This window comes from Spermophilus citellus (genome assembly GCF_964194105.1).
Source record: "Spermophilus citellus genome assembly, chromosome: 16".
NCBI classification, from domain to species: Eukaryota; Metazoa; Chordata; class Mammalia; order Rodentia; family Sciuridae; genus Spermophilus; species Spermophilus citellus.
Genome location: NC_138196.1, coordinates 13584081 through 13598024, shown reverse-complemented (window position 1 = coordinate 13598024; position 13944 = coordinate 13584081).

Below are 13944 nucleotides of genomic sequence, written 5' to 3'. Positions count from 1 at the left end.
CACCAGCCCCTTGGCACCTCATTGTCCTTGCGAGCAGAACCCCACCACCTGTCACCCTATCGCCCTGGACAGCCCACTCGGGGAGGAAGGGAAGGGAAGTGACCGGGTCTCAGGCTCTGTGTAGGACCCTTCTTAATTTAGAATTCCGGCTTATGTGTTCATTAGTTCTATGGGAAAGAGGTGGAAGGAAACAGCAGAGGAACGAGTTTTCTCGATACACCCCGGACTGACTGGCTGCTTTTCTTTTTCCTTTATCCTCCACGCTGCCCCTCCCTTTCCCATTTCAGTTTGATTTGTAAACATATCACATGCCTGAGAGAGCTAATGCAAAGGGCATGCTACATTTCTTCAGAGAATTTATTTAAAATAGCTTCATAGATAAAGAAATTTGGAAATTTAATGATCACAAAATTAACACTAACACTTATATTTAAATTAAGAGCTAAGAACGTTTGTGTTTACTATAAACTGAACATTTAATGGCACATAGAAAATGTAATATTCAATTAAAACCTAAGTTGTCCTTGTTGGACATATTTGTTTCGAAGTCCAACACTGAATGGCTGTTCACTTTTCTCTATTGCCAATTTGTCTGCTTCAGTAGGTTCTGGATCTGGAATTTCAAATCTAAGAAGAAAACCAAAATGAAAGGAATTTGTTGATACATAAATTTAAAAAAAAACATTTTAAATACAACAGAGAAAACTAATCAACTGAAGATTCCAGTTTCCTATCATTTTATAGAACATACAAATTCTATAAAACCTTTTCTACAGTACTGCATACGTAGAACTACAAAAAAATTGCCTTTAGCTATATGATCCTTAATTAAGAGAAGCAAGGGCTGCCATCCAATTATTTTTCTCTTTTTCAGACTTAGCAGCAAATATGATACTGTTGTCATTTGGGGGTACTAATGCAAAGGCATGTCTGCCCCACAAGTATCTTCCTTATCACAGATTTCTACTCTCCACATAAAAGAAAACTTTTCTTTTAATCTATAGTCTGCACTGGAACCTGGTCTGGCCATGATTAAGTTTACTTCTGATCATTAAGCCATCAAAGAAAAAAATATGGCTTTCTTCTTAGCACCAATTCTTGTCATTTGTCCTTCCATTAGGAATTCATTGCAGCACTCTGCAATATCTTTGCTTATCCATCCATCTATTTTTCCCAATTTCTGTCATTTTTCTGTTGGTCCAGTTCTTTCTAATTAATTGATGATTATAAAAAGGGCAAACTGGATCCCTAATTTTTTAAAAAAAAGATAAGAATTTAAGTTTAATCAATAATTGCACAATCCCAATTCCTAATTGCCTCAAGGGCAAACTTTCAAATCAAGTTGCAAAAATATTGCATTGGGCTAATGGTGTTATTCAGTGGTACAAAACAAGTTATCGGTATAAATAAAACCATGGGTATAATCCACAGACTTTTAAAAGAAAAAATAAATAACAAAATACTAAAGTTTATAAACAAAATTTATGTTCTTTTAACTTTGTCACTAATACATATATGCCCTGTTTCATTGCTGTGAAAAAGAACTACTACAGACTCTATATTTCAAAATTCCTATTACCCTAAGTAGTAAAATTACAAAGAAACTTAAACTCTTGTATTTATTATAAAAATAATTAAACACATTTTGGTTGTATTAGCTGTGAAAGAGCTAATAAAAAGTAATACAAACAGAAAATTGAAAGAAAAGCACGACTTTTAAAATTGCAAATTTCATTATAATTTATATTTTTTGAGAAAACCAAGCACCAAATACAATGAAGCATGAAGAAATATTCATTGTTTCATCAGTTTGGAATTAAGAAGATTGGTGTCTAGATGAATACAGTTTTTACATTATGTCCATTCTACGTTGAAGATTCATGAGAGAAGTAACAGCTTGGTTCAAATCTTCTCTGTCTTCTGGCTCCTCACCACATGCTTCCAATTGCTAAGAATATCCAAAAAGATAAATTAAAACTGCATTGTTTAATTCTTGCCTCAATTTTTTGTTACTAGAGAAAGCATCATCAAGCATTTAAATCTTTAAATACAGTTTAAATACATTTAATAAAACAGTTATTTTACACTACTCTGTTGACTTTATTATCCCTTAAACCAAGCCTCTTTCTACAAATACAATATACATGTAAATTATTACTAGCAAAACAAACAGTAAAAAAACTGAATATCATTTAAACATCTTCTAGATTTACAAAAATAATTTAAAATATCTAAAACAAGAAAACTATGTTACTTTTATTTATTAGTAACTGTGACTGCATGAAACAGGATAAACTCCTACAAATGATTTCATATTCTTTTAAGGATAACATACTTGAGTTTCAGCAATTTCAAATAATTTACATATCTTTGTTTTACAACAAAATAAAGTAGAAAACCATTACCACTCCTAAAATTTTTATAAGAAAAAATAAAACCAGTATAGTCAGTATGAAGAAACCATGAAAATAAATATTCTATGTTATAATCCTGAGAAATCATAGTTAAAAATCAGTTTGTTAGTCTGCAAATCTCTGGTTTTATTTCATTTTCCAAAATTTCTCTTGTATCTCCCTCTCAAAAAGAAAGAAAGTTTATTTTTTCTAAATAAATTACATTGGACTATGCTTCTATATTTCAGCTCTTTTGGCAGAAAAATTCAAAGTGGAATAATGCATAAATATCATATAAAATTATATAAAGGTATGTTTATGCAAGAACAAATGTAACAAATTATTATCACTTCTTTCAGAAAAAAATAAAACTTAAATCTATTTAATGATTTTAAGTGTCTAGAAAATGTGTGCAAAGTTTATATTTTCCCCATATTTCAATCAATATCTCAAAAGCATCCAGCGATATTTTTTTTCTCAGTAAGGAAATGGTGAAATATTATTTGAGAACTTGGTCCATTAACTTTAATTCATCTCCTAATAATTATTCTATGTATGAAACACTGAGGCACTTACCTGGAGAAGTTTTGCTATTAAGAGATTAGCAATAAAAATAATTTAAGTGACTACCCCATTCCTATGATCAAACCCAGAGGCTTGATGCATGCCAATCAAGCGGTTTTATCAGAGTTAACAAGAGTTAAAAATAAGAATAATTTATTTTAAATTTAAAAATGCTTAGGGAGGACTGATGCCCTTCACAAAGGTTGTACTTACCTTTTCTTCTCCGGTGAACTTTTTGTAATTTTCCTGTTATTGATCTTTCTCCTGTTTCCTAGAATACAGACATCATTGGAGATTGCTCTGTCATGGTTGGTCAGGAGTGAGCCCTCCAATATACCTGTATGAGAATCAATTAGAGTGCTTATTAAAGTGCATACTTTAATACTCTTTTACCTGAACTATTTACTTTTTCCCATTCATATCATTTTGTTCCTTTTGTTCTTTTGTCACACTGCTGGTCCATTCTTTTATCAACTTTGAAACCCTTCCTATTTTCTCTTATTTTTTTGCATACAATTCTTAATTCACCTTTATACCACCATTTATCATGTCTCTGTTTGTATATAAGGTATGTTAACACCAAATTCACATCTTCATACAAGTATTTTGTATTTTAATGACCTTCTCCTTCCTGTTTTCTAAAGCTATAGTTAGTTGCAGATAGAGCAATTTTAGGGTGCTGGTTAGGAATATAGGCTGTGGATATATGCTGTTCATTTTAAAATTTTTAATTTTTTTTTCTTTTACAAGATAAAAAACTAGTTACCTAAAAATACTTCTGTGCTTCATTGTCATAGTAATTATATATATATATATATATATATATATATATATATATATATATATATATATCATAGTGCTGTTTTTATATATATCCATATAAAATTATTATGCATATTAATTTACAAATCCCCTATTAGATTACAAATTTCTTGAAGGGAGGGCCTGATCTATTAATTTAATGGATTTTACATAATAAAGGGTTCGGTAAATAGTGTATCAAGTAATAGGATGGTGGCAAAATTCTGTGACCATTGTGTCCAAAGTAGCAGGTTTTAGCAAGGGGCAAAGGAGGATAAGAAAAATAAAAACTCACACACAGACAAATGTTTTTGAAGATAAAGCTGGGGTCAGGTGGAATGCTGCTCTCTGATGGAGAAGCAGGTCTAAAGAAATGTTCCAGCAATCTTTATTTATATATGCCTCATCAGCATCTTTCTTTGTACTCATATCTTTATATGGCTAACAATATCATGCAACTATTCACAGTTGCATTCCACAATTGCAGTGTGCAATGTTAGGAGCTTTGTGTAGTTCTCAAGAAAGTCCATTGTCTGAAGTTACTGTTAGGTGCACAGGTCCAGGTGCAGCAGACTGGTGAAACATCGAGGTTTTCTAGCAAGAGAGTTCCTCTGTTCCCAGTAGCTGTGTGTCTGAGATCAAGATTGAGGCTGGTAAGTCTCTAGGACAGAGTCTCCTCATGCAGTGTATAGCCACTGGGACTCTGGCACCTTGGCACAAAAACATTCCCAGGTAACAGGTATGCCACAGCCATGAGGTCATCAGAGACCCCAATCTCAGACACAGCTCTCCCATTCTCTGTCACTGCTCTCCACAGCAACCACTTTAAGATTGTTTTTCTGAGGCTATTTACTTAATGTAAATTTTAACAGAAGGTAATTTAATATTCTCTATTATATTTCAGAAATTCTAATAAATCATTGATTGACCAGCACCATTTTACCAGTTGGAATGAGTTGTCAGAAATGGTAATAGTGCTTTTAGATCCAACATGTGACAGACAGGTGTTGTGTAAGGTGTCTGTTCATCTTTGAATTTGATTGCTAGCAAATAATGTAAAAGTTTGTGGTTTTTTCCCGTTTAAGTCACCATGAGTTACTAGTTTAGGGAAATAAAACACTCTAAAAAGAAAGAGCCCAAAGTACCATCAGTCAAGGAAAGAAAAAAGGTGGCAAAGGCCTTTGGAGATTTGGGGACAGAAAGCCATGAAAAAGAATCTAAAACCAAAGGGAAAGATGACAAAGACAGACAAAAATCTCCAGTGTTGCCCAACTAGGGATGGCTTTTTCAGTTGACAATACGATTGAGTGGCCAAGTCCTGTACATGGGACTAGGAAAAAAATCCAGTAATGCAGAAGTGACTAAAGAGCAATATATGCCTGGAAGAGAATTCAGTGTGTTTGGACTTATCCAAGAGGTCTATGCACATATTGCCAGCATCAATCAAACACTTGACTCAATTAACAGAACTTTACATATACAGTAGCAAACTGCAGTCCCTCCCAGCAGTGGTGGGCTGTCTAGTAAATCTCATGATACTGTCTCTAAGTAAAAATTAACTTACCAGTCTGCCTGACTCTCTTGATAACATGAAGAAGCTGCAGTTGCTTGATTTACAGCATAATAAACTGAGAGAAATCCCTTCAGTGGTGTATAGGTTAGATTCTCTCACCACTCTATACCTTTGCTTTAATCATATAACTAATATAGAAAAGGACATAAGAAACCTGTCAAGACTCAGAGAACTTAGCATTTGAGGGAACAAAATCAGACCTGCTGAAATTGGTAAGAGGATTTGAATTATTGCTTTTGATTTTAGTATGTGTTATGATTAATAATTTTTGAGTGCGTTTCCATATCAGAGAATTCCTAATATGGGTTAGGGTTATGGCTCAGTGATAGAATGCTTGCCTAGTATACATGAGGCCCTGGGTTCAGTACTCAGTGCTATATATAAATAAAGTAATTAAGTAAAGTTATGATGTAAAAAATCTTAAACAAAAATTCTCTATACTTTTTTATAAGTTCTATTTTCCCTGTGATTTACTTAATGCTACATTACTTGAGATTATTTCATAGGCTTAAAAATAAGATAGAAAGTAGATGTAATTAGACATTTATCACAAACTGAATCTGCTCTGATTTTCATTGGAGAAAATGAATTTGAAAATGTTTGACTAATTTTAAGTTGTCATTTGTTTTTAAAGCATCTAACTATTTATACTAGATACATTATGGCTCTACTTGCCTATTTTCTGACTTTCTTTTTTATCTGAAGACTTTAAATTCATATCACTTTCTACTTAGTGTATCACTAAAGGTTGTCATATTAGAGCTTTGTGAAACAGCAATGCCATAGGAAAATATATACTTTTTATTTTGAAAGTTCTTACATTTTCATTCAAAAGTCTAATATTAATATAGTACAGTGTATATCCACAATAATACAGTGTATATCCGTATGTATATCCACAAGACAGTAATTAAGAAAAATAAATGTAAGTAACTAGCAGAAAAATCATTAAAGGAAAAGGAGCAGGAGGAGGAGAGGATGAGGGTAAGAATTTAGTACAGAACTGGAGCAAATCATACCCCATGCATTTGTAATCATGTCAAAAGGAATTCAAATGAAATATCTTTAATTTATTTTTCATTTTGAGTGAATTTTAGATTTACAGCAAAACTGTAAAACCAGTAGAAGGTTCTCATATATCCTGCACTGAACTTGCCCTAATATCAACAAAAATGGTAAAAATCAAGAAATTAATATCGTTACAATCATTTTAACTTAATGATTTGTTTTATTGCACTTGTTTTTTTATCTAATGTCCAATTGATGTTTCAAAATTCCACATTACATTTAATAGTCATGTGTCTGTAGCCTCCTCCAATCTGTGAAAATTTGAAACGATAAAAGTCTTTTAGTTGAAGGACTAAAAGTTTTTCCTTTTTTTAAATATTTTTCAGTTGTAGATGGACACAATATTTTTATTTTGTTTGTTTATATTTTTTATGTGGTTCCAGGGATCAAACCCAGTGCCTCATGCATACTAGTCAAGCATTCTACAAATGAGCCACAACCACGGCTCCTTTCTTTTTCTTTTATGACCTTGCTATATTAAAAAGTCCTGCTCAGATATTTTGGACTGTGTCACTCATTTTTGGTTTCTGTGGTATTTTTTGTGACTACTTTGAGTATATTTGTTTCTGCTGAGAATAACATAATAGTGACTATGATGCCCTTCTCAATGAATTATATCAGAGGATATATAATGTTGATAAGTCATATACTGGTGATTTCTTTTTTTGGGGGGGGGTACTGAGATTGAAATCAGGAGCACTTTACCACTGAGCTACATCCTCAGTCCTGTTTATTATTTGAGGCTGGGTCTTGCTTACTTGCTGAGATTCTCACTAATTTACTGAAGCTGGTCTCATACTTGTGATCCTCCTGCTTCAAACTCTCAAGTTATAAGTGTGCACCACCATGCCTGGTTTATTGGTGATTCGTCTAATTCTCCACTTTAAAGTTAATAATTTTCTTTTTTAATTAATAATTGTCTTGGTTGATGTTCATTTTAGTCCATGCAAATATATTGATTTTCCTTAATCTTTTGTCCACTATTTTTAGCACCCATTGTGGTCATTTCCTGCAACAATTATTACAGTATTGTAATGGTGATTTTTTAAAGAATTGCCTATTTCATTCATTAATGTGAATTCTGTAAGGAAGACCTCTCCTATAGCAGTTTACATATCAGTTTATACTCATTTTTTCCATTCTGTGAAATATAATTCACTATTTATATACATTTTATCATTCAAGCTATTCTGTCTTTTGTTAGTGTAAACTCTTATGAGTCCATTCATGTGATTTTCGATGTATTATCATTTTTCAGTTGAGTTTTTTTTACTATTTGACTTACATTTATCTATTTCAATTTTAATGAGTTTTTTATTTATTTTAATTATATATGACATTAGAATGCAGTTATGTACTTTGCTATGTCATACAAAGATGTGATATAATTTCTCATTTTTCTGAGTGTACATGTTTCAGAGTTATATTGGTCATGTAATCACGTATATACCTACAGTAATAATGTCTGTTTCATTCTACTATTTTTCCTAGCCTCACATGCCCTCCCCTCTCCTCCAACCACTTCTCTCTATCTAATCTAAGGTAATACAATTCTTCCCTAGTGCCACCACCTTATTGTGAAATAACATCCACATATTAGAGAAAACATTCAGCCTTTTGTTATGTGAGTTTGTCTTATTTCGCTTAGCATGATATTCTCCAACTCCAGTCATTACTACTAAATGCCATAATCTCACTCTTCTTTAAAGCTAAGTAATATTTCATTGAAACACACACACACACACACACACACACACACACACACACACACACACATATATATATATATATATATATATATTACATTTTATTTATCCATTCATCTATTCAGGAACTATAGTATGCTGATTTTAAGTTCTTTGGATATAAACTAAGGAGTGGGATGGCTGGGTCAAATGCTGGTTCCATTCCCAGTTTTCTGAGGACTCTCCATACTGCTTTACATAGTGGTTGCACCAATTTTCAATTTCACCAGCAATGTATGAGTGTGGCTTTTTCACCACATCCTCACAAACATTAATTGTTGCCTGTATTCTTGATGATTGCAATTCTGACAGGAGTGAGAGGAAATCTTAGAGCAGTTTTCATTTGTATTTCTCTAATTGCTAGAGGTGTTGGAACACTTTTTCTTGTATTTGTTGATCAATTGTATTTCTTTTTCTATAAAGTATCTGTTCAGTTCCTTAGCCCATTTATTCGTTGGTTTATTTGCTTTTATGGTTCTAAGTTTATTGAGTTCTTAATATATCTTAGAGATGAGGGCTTTATCAGAGGTGCATGTGGTAAAGATTTTCTCCCAGTCTGGAGGTGCTCTCCTCACTTTACTGGTTCCTTTGCTGAGAAGAAGCTTTTTAATTGGAACCCATCCCATTTATTTATTCTTGATTTTACTTCTTGCACTTTATGAGTCTTGTTAAGGAAGTCAGATCCTAGGCTGAAGTGGTGAAGATTTGTGCTTATTTTTTTTCTATTAGGTTCAGGGTCTCTGTTCTAGTGCCTAAAACTTTGATCCTCTTTGATTTGATTTTTGTGCAGGGTGAGAGATGTAGGTTTAATTTCATTTGGCTACATGTGGATTTCCAGTTTTGCCAGCACCATCTGTTGAAAGAATAGGCTATCTTTTTTTTTTTCCAGTGAATGTTTTGTCTAGTATGAGATAACCATATTTAAATTATGTGGGTTTGTCTCTGTGTCCTCTATTTTATACCATTGATCTACATGTCTATTTTGGTGCCAACACCATGCCATTTTTGTTACTATAGCTCTGTAGTATAGTTTAAGGTCTGGTATTATGTTGCCTCCTGTTTCAGTTTTCTCACTAAAGATTGCTTTTACTATTCTGAGTCTCTTATTTTACCAAAAAATATATAGTAATTGCCATTTCTATTATAACGAAGACTGTCATAAGGATTTTAATAGAAATTGGATTATTTCTGTATGATGTTTTTGGTAGTATGGCCTTTTAAACTATTAATTCTGCCTATTGAGGAGCATCTTTCCATCTTCAGAGGTTTTCTTCAATATCTTTATTTAGGTTCTGTACTTTTTATTGTAGAGCTTTTTTACCTTTTTATTCGATTTTTTCCAGATATTTAATTTTTGAGGCTACTGTGAATGGAATCATTTACATAATTTCTTTTTCAGTGGATTCATCGATGATATATAGGAATGCATTTGATTTTTGGGTGTTGATTTTGTATCCTGATACTTTGCTGAATTCATTTATTAGTTCTAGAAGTTTTCTGGTGGAATTTTTTTTGGGTATTGTAAATGTCATCAGCAAATAGTGATAGTTTGAATTCTTTTCCTTGTGTGTCCATTTAATTTCTTTTGCTTACCTGATTTCTCTGGCTACAATTTCAATGATTATGTTGAATAGAAGTGGTGAAAGAGGGCATTCCTGAATAGTTCCAGTTTTTAGAGGAATGCTTCCAATTTTTCTCCATTTATAGTGATGCTGGCATTGGGCTTAGTGTAGACAGCTTTTACAATGTTGAAGTATGATCCTACTATGCCTAGTTTTTCTATTGCTTTGAACATGAAATGATTCTATATTTTTCAGCATCTATAGAGAAAATTTTGTGATTCTTTTCTTTAAGTCTATTGATGTGATGTATTAGATTTATTGCTTTCCATATGTTGAACCAAACTTTCATCCCTGGGATGAACACCACGTGGTCATGGTGCACTGTATTTTAGTGTGTTTTTTGTATACAATTTGTCAGGAATTTATTGAGAATTTTTGTGTCTATGTTCATCAGGGGTATTGGTCTTAAGTTTTTTTCCTTGATGTGTCTTTTTTTTAAAAAGAGAGAGGGGAGAGAGAGAGAGAGAGAGAGAGAGAGAGAGAGATTTTAATATTTATTTATTTATTTATTTTTTAGTTCTGGGCGGACACAACATCTTTGTTGGTATGTGGTGCTGAGGATCAAACCCTGGCCGCACGCATGCCAGGCGATCCCGCTACCGCTTGAGCCACATCCCCAGCCCTCCTTGATGTGTCTTTGTCTGCAATTGGTGTCAGAGTGATAACAGCCTCATAGAATGAGTTCAGAAGGGTTCCCTCCTTTTCTATTTCAAAGAATATTTTAAGGAATATTGGTATTAGTTATTCTTGCAAGGTCTGGTGGAACTCAGCTGAGAATCTATCTGCTTTTGGGCTTTTCTTGGATGATAGGCTTTTGATGGCATCTTCTATTTCCTTGCCTAAAATTGATCTATTTAAGGGCTGAGGTTGTGGCTCAGTGGTACAGTGCTCAACTGAACGTGTGAGGCACTGGGTTTGATGTTTAGCATCACATAAGTAAATAAATAAAATAAAGGCACTGTGTCCACCTACAAAACAAAATCTTAAAACTTGATATATATTTAATTGTATATGTCCACCTGATTGAGTTATGTTTGTAGAAATCATGGTTTGTAGAAATTTGTTGATGCTTGAATCAAATGTATGAAATATGATATGTCAAGAGCTTTGTAATGTTTTGAACAACTAATAATAAAAAATTAGAAAACAACAAAAAAAGATTTTCTCTTTTATTTGAAACTAAAATATATATAAATATATAAAACATTGAATTATATTACATTGAATGATTTCCAAACATTAAGCCATGTTGTGTATCTGGAATAAGTCTCACTTGATCAGGATGGAGAGATCTATAATTTCCATTTTGCTATTGCCTCCTTAATATCAAGGTAATGTGTTTGGAAATGCCCTGGGTACGCTGGGGAGCTCACCCTGACACCCAGGTTAGAGGGGCCTCCCCCCTGGAGGGGGCAGTGCCCCTCTGCACTGGATGTGTTGGGGAGCTCCCCCGACACCCAGGTTGGAGGGGACTCACCCCTGGAGGAGGGAGTGCCATCTATCCTGTGTGCAGAGAGGGGATCTCCCCCAAACACACATTCAGGTTAGAGGACAAGTGCCCCTGGAGGGGGGAGTGCCCACTCCCCTGGGAGTGGAGGGGTGAGATCCCCCACGACACCAAGGTTAGAGGGGCCTCCCCCCTGGAGGGGGGAGAGCCCTGTCTCCTGGGTGCAGAGGGGGGTGAGCTACCCCCCCAACACCCAGCTAGAGGGGCCTTCCACTTGGAGGCAGGAATGTCCTCTACTTGGGTGTGGAGGTGGAGCTCCCACCTCCAGGACACCCAGGTCAGAGGGGCCTCCCTCCTGGAAGAGGGAGTGCCCTCTCCCCTAGGTGCGGGGTGGGTGGTGGGAGCTAACCCCCACCTGGACACCCAGCTCAGAGGGGCCTCCCACACAGGGGTGAGTGCCCTCTCCCCTGGGTGTGGAGGTTGGGATCTCCCCCCCCAACACCCAGGTTAGAGGGGCTTCATATCTGGAGCAGGGAGTGCTCTCTCCACTGGGAGCAGAGGGCAGAGCTCCCCCAAACACCCAGGTTAGAGGGGTCTCGCCCCTTGAGTCGGGAGAGCCCTCTTCCCCAGGTGTGGAGGGGAGCTCCCCCCAAAAAACCGAGGTTAGAGGGGCCTCCACACCAGGAGGGAATGCCCTCTCTCCTGGGTGCTGAGGTGGAGCTCCCATGCCCCCTCACACCCAGGTCTGAGGGGCCTCCCCCCCTAGGATGGAGAGCCCTCTCCCCTAGGTGCGGAGTGGGGGCGGGAGCTCCACCCCCCACCCTGACAGCCAGGTTGGAGAAGCCTCCCCTGCGGAGGGGGGGAGTGCCCTCTGCCCTGAGTGAGGGGTGGAGGGGGACCTCAAACCCCTCTCCAACACCCAGCTTCCAGAGGCCTCCCCCAGGAGGGTTAAGGTCAGGACTAGAGTGGAGAGTGCCCCTCTGTGGTGGGTGCACAAGGGAGCTCCCCCAGACACCCAGGTTAGAGGCTCCTCCCCCCTGGAGAGGGGAGTTCCCCTGTGCCCTGGGTGCACTGGGGAACTCCCCCGGACACCCAGGTTAGAGGGGACTAGCCCCTGGAGGGGGGAGTGCTCTCTCCCCTGGGTGTGGGGGGGGAGCTCCCCTCCAACACCAAAGTTAGAGGGGCCTTCCCCTGGAGTCAGGAGAGCCCTCTCCCCTGGATGCGGAGTGGGATCTCTCCACCCACACCCAGGTTAGTGGGGCATCCACCCCAGAGGGGGGAATGTCCTCTACCTCTACCAGACTGGGGAGTGCCCTCTCCCCTAGGTGAGGGGTTAGGGGCGGGAGCTCCTCCCCCCACCCCAACACCCAGGATGGAGAGGCCTCACCCCCCAGGGTGTATTGCCCTCTCCATTGTGTGCAGAGGGGGGAGCTCCCCCCCACACACCCAGGTTAGTGGGGCCTCCCTCCTTGAGTCTGGCGAGCGCTCTTCCCCAGCTGTGGAGGGGAGCTCCCCCCCAAACGCAGGTTACAGGGGCCTCCAGCACAAGAGGGAATGCCCTCTCTCCTGGGTGCTGAGGTGGAGCTCCCACCCCCCCTAACACCCAGATCAGAGAGGCCTCCCCCACTAGGGTGGAGTGCCCTCTCCCCTAGGTGTGGAGGGAGAGCAGGAGCTCCATCCCCCACCCCTACACCCAAGTTGGTGAAGCCACCCCTGTGGAGGTTGGAGTGCCCTCTGCCCTGGGTGAGGGGTGGAGGGGGAGCTCAACCCCCTACTCCAAAACCCAGCTTCCAGAGGCCTCCCCAAGGAGGGTTAAGGTTAGGGTTAGAGTGGGGAGTGCACCTCTGTGGTGGGTGCACAAGGGAGCTCCCCCAGACACCCAGGTTAGAGGCTCCTCCCCCCTGGAGAGGGGAGTTCCCCTGTGCCCTGGGTGCACTGGGGAACTCCCAGGACACCCAGGGTAGAGGGGACTAGCCCCTGGAGGGGGGAGTGCCCTCTCCCTTGGGTGTGGAGGGGGGGAGCTCCCCTCCAACACCCAAGTTAGAGGTTCCTTCCCCTGGAGTCAGGAGAGCCCTCTCCCCTGGGTGCGGAGGGGGAGCTCCCCCACCCACACCCAGGTTAGTGGGGCATCCACCCCAGAGAGGGAATGTCCTCTACCTCTACCGGACTGGGGAGTGCCCTCTCCCCTAGGTAAGGGGTTAGGGGCGAGAGCTTCTCCCCCCACACCAACACCCAGGATGGAGAGGCCTCACCCCCCCAGGGGTTATTGCCCTCTCCCTTGTGTGCAGAGGCGGGAGCTCGCCCCACACACCCAGGTAAGTGGGGCCTCCCCCCTTTAGTCTGGAGAGCCCTCTTCCCCAGGTGTGCAGGGGAGCTCCACAGCCAAATGCAGGTTACAGGGGCCTCCACCCCAAGAGGGAATGCCCTCTCTCCTGGGTGCTGAGGTGGAGCTCCCACCCCCCCTCACAAACAGGTCGGAGGGGCCACCCCCCCTAGGGTGGAGTGCACTCTCCCCTAGGTGCCCAGTGGGGGCGGGAGCTCCACCCCCCACCCTGACACCCAGGTTGGTGAACCTTCCCCTGCGGAGCGGGGAGTGCCCTCCGCCCTGGGTGAGGGGTGGAGGGGGAGCTCAACCACCTACTCCAACACCCAGCTTCCACAGTCCTTCCCAAGGAGGGTTAAGATTAGGTTTAGAGTGGGGAGTGCCCCTCTTTGTTACATGCACAGGGCA